The sequence below is a fragment of the Onychostoma macrolepis genome, chromosome 03, assembly GCF_012432095.1.
Source record: "Onychostoma macrolepis isolate SWU-2019 chromosome 03, ASM1243209v1, whole genome shotgun sequence".
Classification (NCBI taxonomy): Eukaryota; Metazoa; Chordata; class Actinopteri; order Cypriniformes; family Cyprinidae; genus Onychostoma; species Onychostoma macrolepis.
The window spans coordinates 52,731,048-52,741,802 of NC_081157.1; positions in this window are offsets into that span (position 1 = coordinate 52,731,048).

The window sequence follows — 10,755 nt, forward strand, 5'->3', positions numbered from 1 at the left end:
AAATTATGGCGGAAATGATCCTTTTCAATGAAATTGAAACGCCAGTAGTGAGCGTTTAATCGGTGAGTCATTCATTCAAACGATTCGTTCAAATGGCAAACCTAATATTATTGTACTTGCTTATTGAACTGTTTATTGAACTATTAAACAGTCGTAATGGTGGAAATGTTGTGTGATGTTGCCTAACTAACTATTTTAAAGGGTTACTCCACCCCAAAATCAAAATTTTGTCATTAATCACTTACCCCCACGTCGTTCCAAACCCGTAAAAGCATCGTTCGTCTTCGGAACACAAATTAAGATATTTTGGATGAAAGCCAGGAGACTTTTGACTGTCCCATTGACTGCCAAGTAATGAACACTGTCAAGGCCCAGAAAAGTATGAAAGACAAGTAGATCACATATTTGACCATCAGCTTCGCGATAGGAATGGCTTGCGCAAATCTTATCACAGTTCTCGAGTGCGCCGGAGAACTCGTGAAGAGTATTTGGTGATTCACGCGCCGCTCGTGAACCGTGCTTCAGTCATATTGTGCTGAGAAATGCTCCGTTTGGTGCGTACATGAAGTTAGTGCTTATAAAACCGCAGAAGGCGCGATTTAAATAATTAATTAATAGTCTGATTTGAGGTTTGCATTCACCATGGTATAAATATTGTGGGTTGGGGGGTGGTACTTGCTAGTTTTGGTTATTGGGGGAGTTATATACCCCCCACAAACTACGCCCCTGATAATAGCTGTAATAACGATTATTGTTCACACCAGCGGACGATATCGTTCTGTTTATTAAAAATGTGCACTGCAGTTTTGTTGTCTGTCTTTTTAAATGCTAGAGCTCTTTAAATCAGGATGGATTCTGATTGGCTGTCAGTGTTTTTATCGTTCATTAGCAGGAAAAAATCGTTCTGTAAGCGATTCCAGCGATATCGTTCCTCTGTGTCGTTATCGTTATAGTTGTGCTATGGACTCACTATTATCATAGAATCAGAGTGGTTATTAAAACTTCATGTTTATAGTTACTGTTATTATGAACAGCTCTTATATAGAGATTTGAACCGCTGAGATCCAGTAGAAACTAGATGAGAATTAAAACAAACAGCTTTAACATCTTGACATATTAAAGCATATTAATAACTTTATTAAAACGGAGAAGGTATGTTGAGAAACTTAATCTCACAATTTTTTTTGTCGCAATTATAAGACATAAACTGGCAATTTTGAGAAGAAAATTCTGAATTGTGAGATATAAACTTAATGGAAACCTGCTTCCTTAGATTCTCATTACTGTGATAACTAAATGTATTTCAATGGTTTAGTGTTTGTTGTACTGCCTTTATAATGATTCATTGATTCATGACAGAGAATCACTTTTGAGGTTCTTGAGGGTTTAAACTCGTTCTGATTCAGTCCTGAGAGTTTGAGGTTTAAATCTGCTTCAGTCACAATGAAAAACATTTAAAAAATTGCGACAAGACGTCATACTCAATAAAATAGACTGTAGTTCCTAATATGGTGTAGTATCTCATTTGTATTCCCTACCACTAAATGGCAGACGTAGTACTTCAATTCTAGACCAAAATTACGTCACGTTCCTATTCAAAGTGTTGGAGGAAATAGCAGAGCAAGTGAGCTATCGTGTCATTGATGCGGAAGCAGTTCAGTTCATAGCGTGTGAGTAAATTGTGAGAGAAAATCGCCAAATGTCTAATAAAAAGTTGTACCGTGAGGATGTGTTGCAAATGTTATTCGCCGATTCTGACTCTGAAGGGGAATATTTGCGTTTTGGAAATGACGATCGGTCGTCTAATGCAAATAAGTTCAAACATCCATTAAATATCTATTATTTCCTCTTTTCTGATCATTTGGAATGAGGATAAAAAGACAAAAAAAAAAAAAAAAAGAACCAGGAAAAAAAAAATTCAAACATCAATTCAATATCTACTATTTCCTGAATATTGTGAAATTCAAGATGGCCGCCCCCTGATGACGTCATAATATGCAAATTAGATTAGTATATTTACACCCCACATAAACTTTCAGTCATGCCCAACATTTTTCTAATTTACAGTAGATCTCTATGTTTAAACCCTTCAAGCCACAAGCTTTTGAAATCTTGATGTCAAAATCCAGCATTTTTCCAAAAATCCCTGGCGCCTAAAGGGTTAACGCTCCTAAAACAGGCTCATTTCCTTCATGCAGAATACTCTTCAGGTCTTTTTCTTGATTCTCGTGTGGCACTTAGTTCTGATGGTTAGGTTTAGGGTAAGGAGCTAGAGATTGCATTGTGTCAATTAATGTCCTCACAAAGGTAGCTATACAGAGGTGTGTGTGTGTGTGTGTGTGTGATGTTGAGCAGCAGCTGTGGCGCGTCTCTAAAGCTGCTGATATTTAATACACGCAGCAGATGGACACACACATGCAGCATCACTGTCTGCTATTGTTGAGCGAGCCAATGGGACGAGTGTGTGTGTGTGTGTGTTCATCTCACAACTCCATCGACTCTCATCCGCTGCTCAGGTAACACACATTCACTCTCACTGTGTGTCTGAGCGTCTCCGCATGTGCTGCTCTCTGACTGTTTGAGTGTGTGTTTGACCTCATGTGAATGAATGACCCACGATGCCTCTGGCCGGAGACGAGCTGGTCTGCCCCAAGTTCCAGCCCAACATCTTCGACTCCACCCGCTGCCACGACTGCTTGCGCCAGAAACACCTGCATCTCACCTGCACTGAGCGCGCCCCCGAGCAGAGCGCCCCCGCGGCCACGCGCAGCGACGACAAGGACACCAGTGCCAAGGTGAGACTGCAGCTCCTCCATCACTAGAAACACATGTGCTCAGAGCCGGGGAGACAAACCAGTGGTGTGATTCACTCTGCTGTGTGTGTGTGTGTGTGTGTTTAGAGCTTATTTAGTTCTCTCAGTGTCATATATAGCGACAGATGCGCTCAGACTGACTGGAATCATCAGCTGTGTGATGCTTTAACAGATTAAAGTCATTAAAGTAATATAAGAGAGTGGATGTGTGTGTGTGTGTGCATTCTCATTACTAATGAATGAAGGCAGATCATTTTCTTCTCTTTGTGGCATCAAAGTAACACAATACATTCACAGATAGACTTCAACCGCTGAGATCCGAACTAAGCCTGAAACGGTTCACCCAAACATGAAATTATTCCTGTAAAGACGCATAATAATCACTTTATAAAACAGAAAAAGAAAGTGGTGAGTGTTTAGCGTTTGTCCATCCAGCACCATGTGATTACCATGTGGTTGCTAAGGTGTTCTGAGTCATGTTTACCAGGTTACCAGTTCAGATGGTTGATAGGGTCATCTGGGTGGTTGCTAGGGTGTTTGGATTAGTTGCTAGGGCTGGTTGCTAGGGTGTTTGAATTAGTTACTAGATTCTGTTGAGTGGTTACTTGGGGTTTTGGCTGGTTGCTGTGGTGTTTGGATTAGCTGCTAGATTCTGTTGAGTGGTTACTCAGGGTTCTGGCTGGTTGCTAGGGTGTTTGAATTAGTTACTAGATTCTGTTGAGTGGTTACTCAGGGTTCTGGGTGGTTGCTAGGGTGTTTGGATTAGTTGCTAGGGTCTAATGGGTGGTTGCTAGGGTGTTCTGAGTCATATTTACCAGGTTACCAGTTCAGATGGTTGATAGGGTCATCTGGATGGTTGCTAGGGTGTTTGGATTAGTTGCTAAATTCTGTTGAATGGTTACTCAGGGTTCTGGGTGGTTGCTAGGGTGTTTGGATTAGTTGCTAGTTTCTAATTGGTTGCTATGGTGTTCTGTTTGTTGCTAGGTGTTTTCCTCCTGTCCTGCGTGAAGTGAGTCCTGCAGTCTGAGTCTCTGTGTCTTCAGATGTGAGAGTTTTCAGTGTGTTTCAACACACTCAGCTTTAATATTTACTGCTAGCGGTTTCAGCACGGCACCATAGTACTAGTGATGAGCTCTAGCACTAGTGATGACTAATCTAACGTTAATAATGAAACTCACTTTGAGCCACTGGAGATGTACATTAGTTAAAAGTGGCAGTCAGAAAATAATTATGTTGTAATCAAGTTTAAGATCTCAGAATATCTAACTGTTCATCTGTATTTGATGAATACTGATATTTCAGCTGATTATTCTTCACTGATCTGAAATAATGATGAGGCGAAAAGCCACAAACCAGACCGAGTTACAGCTGTGAAACCCTAAACCAGTACAGTGTGTGTGTGTGTGTGTGAGACACTGCATTTGAAGTGCCTTTTTAGTTGCTTCATTTCCTCAGAAACATCTAGTTAACAAGCCTGAAACATGGTATAACTTCATTTTGAACGAGAAATATCTATAAGTAATGAAGAACTATGTGATTTTGTTATAAATTTACATGATCCCTGACATTACTGATGTAGAAACCCAGCTTTAGTATAAGACATATTCACGGTCGATAAATCTTTAAAAGTGTAGCATCCTTCTATTCTGATGCCTCAATGTTCCATGAGAACACAGATCAGTTCAGTTGAATGTGCTGCTCTCTGATTGGCCGCCTGTGTTCCATCCACCAATCAGGATGACTCAGATGTACTGTCAGTGGTGAGCAGCTACTGCGATGTCAGCAGAGTGGGGCGGTGCTTTGAGGACGGCTCCCTCTGCATCTTGAGTCCGGACTGTGACCTCTACCTGTGTGACGGAGACGACGACCAAAGCTCGGACAGGTAAGGCTGCTAAACCACTCGCTATTCACCACTTGTAAATCTGATTGGCATGTTGAGTCTGTGCTGTTGATATAGTGTTTTTCTTGCATTAAATGTGACTTTAATTGCATACTTTGCTCTAAGCATGTGTTTTGGGGCTGAGATCCATCCATTTGCACACCGTAGGTTGTAGCGTCATATCCTATTCTTCCCTTATATATCTTTAATCCCAGTCAGGGTGACGATTCCGTCTACAGCAGCTCTGCCGGAACAGAGGAATACTCCAGCCTCCTTCATCATCCTTCATCTTGCCATAGAATGACCCGCTTGGATCCGCCGCCATACCGGTCAAGCCCCCGAGGATGGACGGAGGTGTCCCAGAGTCGCCGTGATGGTCTTGGGCAGTTCGGTGTTTCTCACGGTGAGGAAAACACCAATATCCGGTTACCAATCAAGCAGCTCGTGGTGTTGTTCGGATGGTTAGAGTGGCAGTTTGAGGTGTCAGGTGGTGTCAGGTTGCACTGGGCTTTTCCTGAGCAATGCGTCACGGTGCACGAGTGCAGTATCATTTCACATATTAACACAGGTCATGATCTTATCTCTCTGTCCGCAGGCAGCCAGAAGGAACGGAAGGAACGGGAGAGTGGATATTTCTCTCTGGGAAGGGCTGCGGGCAGCAGGGCCCTTTGTGATCAGAGCCCTCCCTATCGGCATTCAGAGAGAGGGCATCCCCTGCCAAGCAACAAAAGCCCAGAACCCAAAGCCACCATTCCATTTCGAAACCCGGATCTAGGCGTCCCTTCGGAAAGGAGGACCTCTGAGTTTCAGAACGCCGAGCAGATTGAAGAAAACTATCCTCCGGAGCCGCTGGATCTCAGCCTGGAGGTTGAGGCCCTTGCCGGGCCCCGGGCCCTGAGTCCCACCCCGTTCAAACAAGCAGAATCGCTCTGCGGCTCCAGTCGAAGAGCTGGACGGAATGCCCACACGTCTCCCGTACGGCAGTCGGGAACGCTCGACTCTTCCCAAAGAGGATCTGTCCTCTCCCGTTCCTCCTCTCCTTCCCCGTTCAAACGGGCCGAGTCCAGCTCCTCTCTCAACACGGTTGGCTTTCGGTCAGGTGGAGTTTTGCACGGACAAGATCGGGCATCGGTCAATCCGGCACGGAACGCCTACTCCGGAAACCTCCGATCTTTTTCGAGCACCGCAGGCACCGTCAGTAGCATCAATAAGTCTCTCTCTCAAATGGATCTGAGAGGCACTTTACGGAAACCCGAGACTGACAGCTCCTTCCCAGGGAATCGTGGAAGCTCGTCCCCTTCCAGAAGGAGTTATGAAGGTCCTGCTGTTCGGAAAACCGAAACGAAAAGCCCTGCTTACGACAGACAGAGTGCCTTCTCCTCAGTAGGACGCTATGATTCAAGAAGCCAGTCCCCTTCTAGACGGAGTTATGATAGGAAAACCGAAACGAAAAGCCCTTCCTTTGAGCGCGGCCCTGACAGACAGGGATTTTCCTCCTCTTCCTCCTTGAAGAGCCGCTATGATTCCCAAAGTCAGTCTGCTTCCAGACGAAGTTATGATAGGAAAACCGAAACGAAAAGCCTTTCATATGAGCGCAGTCCTGACAGACAGGGATTTTCCTCCTCTTCCTCCTTGAAGAGCCGCTATGATTCCAGAAGCCAGTCCCCTATGGGGAGGATAGAGACCAATGGCGTATCAAGTCAGATTCAAGAGAGTCGACGAAGTGCGTCTCCAGTCAGAAAGGGCTACGGAACACCAAGCAAATCAGATCGAAGATCAATGTCTAATGGGGGGAGCCATGAGAGAAAAAGCCCCTCCCCATCCAGAAAAAGCTATGAAACGCAAAGCCAAGCCACAATGAAGAAACCAGAAGCAAAGAGTTCCCTTCATAGCTACAACCGAGAGAGCCGACACTCTTCCCCAAGTAGAGGCCATCACCAAAACCCTGGCCCATCATCGCTTCGTAAGTCTGAAACCAGCCAGTCCTCAAAAAAACGTGGCTCTGAAAGCCGCAGTCCCTCCCCCTTAGCTCATAGCCAATCTCCTCCTCGCAAATCAGAGAGTGGGCGGAGCCCCTCTTTGTCTACATTGAGGCGTGAGATTGCAGACCACGCCCCTCTGAGGAACACTATGAGTGGCTCCGCCTCTTACGTAAGAAACACCACGACTAGCCAATCACAGCATGATTCGTCGGGACACTGGAGAGGTTCCGCCCACTCTCTCCACAGCCAGTCAGTCTCACGAAACTCCTCCCCCTCGCGCCACAGTAGTGAGAAGAAACCAATCGGTTCCTTTACGAAATCCGCCTGGGAAACGCCACGAGACGGAAGTAAGAGGAGCGTGATTCAGAACCTAGAAGCACAGAGCTCCACGTCTGACAACCGACGAGCACAGAGTCGACACAGAAGTCCCTCGCCTCCGGTCCAAAGACACACATCTTCTCAGAGCTCCATGGACTCTGAGTCGAGTCACCTCTCGGCTGGGTCGTCGGGTCTCAACCGGGAGGAGTATGCCATGATGGCTGACCTTCCCAAGGTCAAAACAGTCTTCCAGAGGGAGGATCCGAGCCACCTGAGGAGGATGGAGAGCAGACAGAAACGAGAGCTTTCCCGCTACAAACCGGCCAGGTGGACAGAAAATGACTGATCACTGTTCAACTCAATATCAAAAAAGAGGGTGTATTTGGCAAAGTTATCCTAATTTCAGGATCAAACTAATTTAATTAATTTATTCATAACAGAGCTCAAAGGCAGCTATCAAATTGTACCAAATATGAAATAAACAGACCTACATCAGGGTCGGAAATTAACAAGGGCTTATGGCAAAAATGCCACCAAAATTAATAAAAATGTCCCATAACTTCAAAACACAGGCGGAAAAAATTCTCCTGCACTATTAAACAAGATATTATGGCTGCCGCAATTAAAATGTAATTTGAAAATGATTAAGAAGTGTCAATTTGTAGAATTAAATTTAGATTCGCTCACTCTCCATCAGATAGCTTTTAAGCACTGTTTTGTGCAACGTTGCGCCTTATAACCAATCAAACGTGTTTCTGTTGAACTTAGTTCAACCAGTCAGAGGCACTTAATTTAGTCAGCGCTGAAAATGCCGGAGCTGTGTTGATTGCGCACGCACGCGAATTCCCTCTTCATTAACAACACAGTGCAGTTATACGAAAATAGCTAAAAGATTGATTTCGTAGATTCAGTGATTATAACGGGAGTTTTTGCATAACATCCGCTAAACATGTCATGGATTAATATTTTTGTCTGTAAAGTCAGAATATGACATGCATAAAACGCAGACACAAAACAAAAATGTTTTATATTGTTTTCTACTGTATATTGATATTAATAATCATTATTACAATATAAAGAGCAATAATCTACAGTAATGATTTGTCAGAATATTACAGCCCTGTGAGCTCCTGTTTTTTTTAAATCTATAATTTTAGAAAGGCTACAATTTTAAAAAGTGCATTGCTATTTACAACAGTTTTTAAATATTGTTCAAAGTAAATTCAATTATCTGACTGTAAAGATAACACAGTATGGTGGTTATAATAATAAGGTTATAAAAATTGCCCTCACAAATGTAAAAAATCCCACTGGAAGTTAATTCCAGGTGGCCAATATTGCCCCTTAATGAAAAAGTACATTTCTGACCTTGGCATATTTCATACGGGTGTATTCATATCTTCAGATGAGGGTCAGACCCGGGTTAGCTGAAGCTGTGTTTGTGTTTCTAGTCACTCCCAGAGCAAAGCTCCTTCAGAATGGGATGAACTGGAGGAAGACAGAGACAGTGGTACACTATCAAGGGCTCACTCGTCCAGCTCCCTACACACACAGGTAAATAAACACATACACATGCCCTGTACATATTGAATACGTGAACATATTGAATATAATAGCCTAAGGATAAGCGATTCTGTTTCTAAATGCCCATTCACACCACGGCTGATAGCTATTATGTCAACAAGAAAAACCCATAAGGTTTTAATAACCTATATAATAAGTTTAATAAGTCTGCAACAACAAGAAATTCTACACTAGGGCTACACAATTAATCGTATTTTTAAATGCAATTACAATTACGGATGCCACAATTACGCAATCGTTCAAAGTGGAAATTAATCATTCAAAGTCCACTTATGTTATTCTCTTTGCTTTTTAAGATGTGAACGATAAATGAACGATAAAAACATTGACAGCCAATTCGAATAGTTATCATTATATTCATTGTTATAGATAACATTCATCGTATACAGATGTACGGTTGTGAATATTGTTATCATTGTAGCTATTATAGTTATCATTACAGCTAAAATTATTATTGTTATAGTTATCGTTAGTTATAATGATAACATTACAGTTATCATTATAGTAAAAAATATAGTTATCATTACAGTTTGCTTTATTGTAATCATTACAGTTATCATTATAGTTATCGTTAGTGTTATCATAGTGATTGTTAATGTAATCATTCTCGTAATTGTCATTGTTATTATTGTTTTTGGTGTGAATTGGCCTTTAAAGTGATTTGCTCACCGCTAAGATATAATGCATATATGCCACAGTTCTTAGTAATGTTTCAAATTTTATATTTAACCGGCCTGAGGGCGTTGACCTGTGTGTCAGCCGCTCTGATCATGTATTTCACCTGTGTTTGTGACAGAGAGCGAGCAGTCCGGCTGCGGATCAGATGCAGTCCGGCAGAAACCCGTCCAGAGCGTCGGGACAGAACCAGGTACAGTAACACCTCCGTCCGCCTGCGGAGGCACTGTAGCTCCAACGCCGCTCACCAGGTGTGTGTTTGTTCTGCAGAAAACACACAGACCGTCGGTGTATTTCTCCTGCAGTGTGGAGCAGACCGATGAAGAACCAATGCAACAGGCACGTCATGAACACACTCACGATTCAAGAGTTCACTCACCCACTAATTAATAACTCTGTCATCACTTACTCAGCATTGTTGTACCAAACCTGTATGACTGACCATCTTCCATAGAACACAAAAGTGAAGTGAATAGTGATTTTTGTTTTGTTTTGTGTTCTAGTATAAATATCTAAAAAGTCTTGAATCGAGATGCATTTACTTGACTAGTAAAATGACTTAAGATATTATGTCTTGTTTTTAGTTTTTGCTTACAACAAGCAATAAAATATATCTCCTGTGTACACTGCAAAAAAAAATTTCTTAGGATTTTTGTCTTGTTTTCTAGCATAAATATCTAAAGAGTCTTGAATTGGGATGCATTTACTTGACTAGTAAAAGATTTAAGATATTATGTCTTGTTTTTAGTTTTTGGTTAAAACAAGCAAAAAATATATATCTGTGTACACTGCAAAAAAACAAAACGAAAAAAAAATTTCTTAGGATTTTTGTCTTGTTTTCTAGTATAAATATCTAAAAAGTCTTGACTCGGGATGCATTTACTTGACTAGTAAAATGACTTAAGATATTATGTCTTGTTTTTTAGTTTTTGCTTACAACAAGCAATAAAATATCTCCTGTGTACACTGCAAAAAAATATTTTCTTAGGATTTTTGTCTTGTTTTCTAACATAAATATCTAAAGAGTCTTGAATCGGGATGCATTTACTTGACTAGTAAAAAGACTTAATCTATTATGTCTTGTTTTTAGTTAAAACAAGCAAAAAAATATATATCTGTGTACACTGCAAGAAACAAAACAAACAAATCTTAGGATTTTTGTTTTGTTTTCTAGTATAAATATCTAAAAATTCTTGAATCGGGATGCATTTATTTGACTAGTAAAATGACTTAAGCTATTATGTCTTGTTTTTAGTTTTTGGTTAAAACAAGCAAAAAATATATATCTGTGTACACTGCAAAAAATATTTTCTTAGGATTTTTGTCTTGTTTTCTAGCATAAATATCTAAAAAGTCTTGAATCGGGATGCATTTACTTGACTAGAAAATGACTTAAGATATTTTGTCTTGTTTTTAGTTTTTGCTTAAAAAAAAAAAAATCTGCCAATGGGGCATGAAAAACCATTTTGTTTAGCCTTTAAATTAAGATTAAATTAAGTCAGGG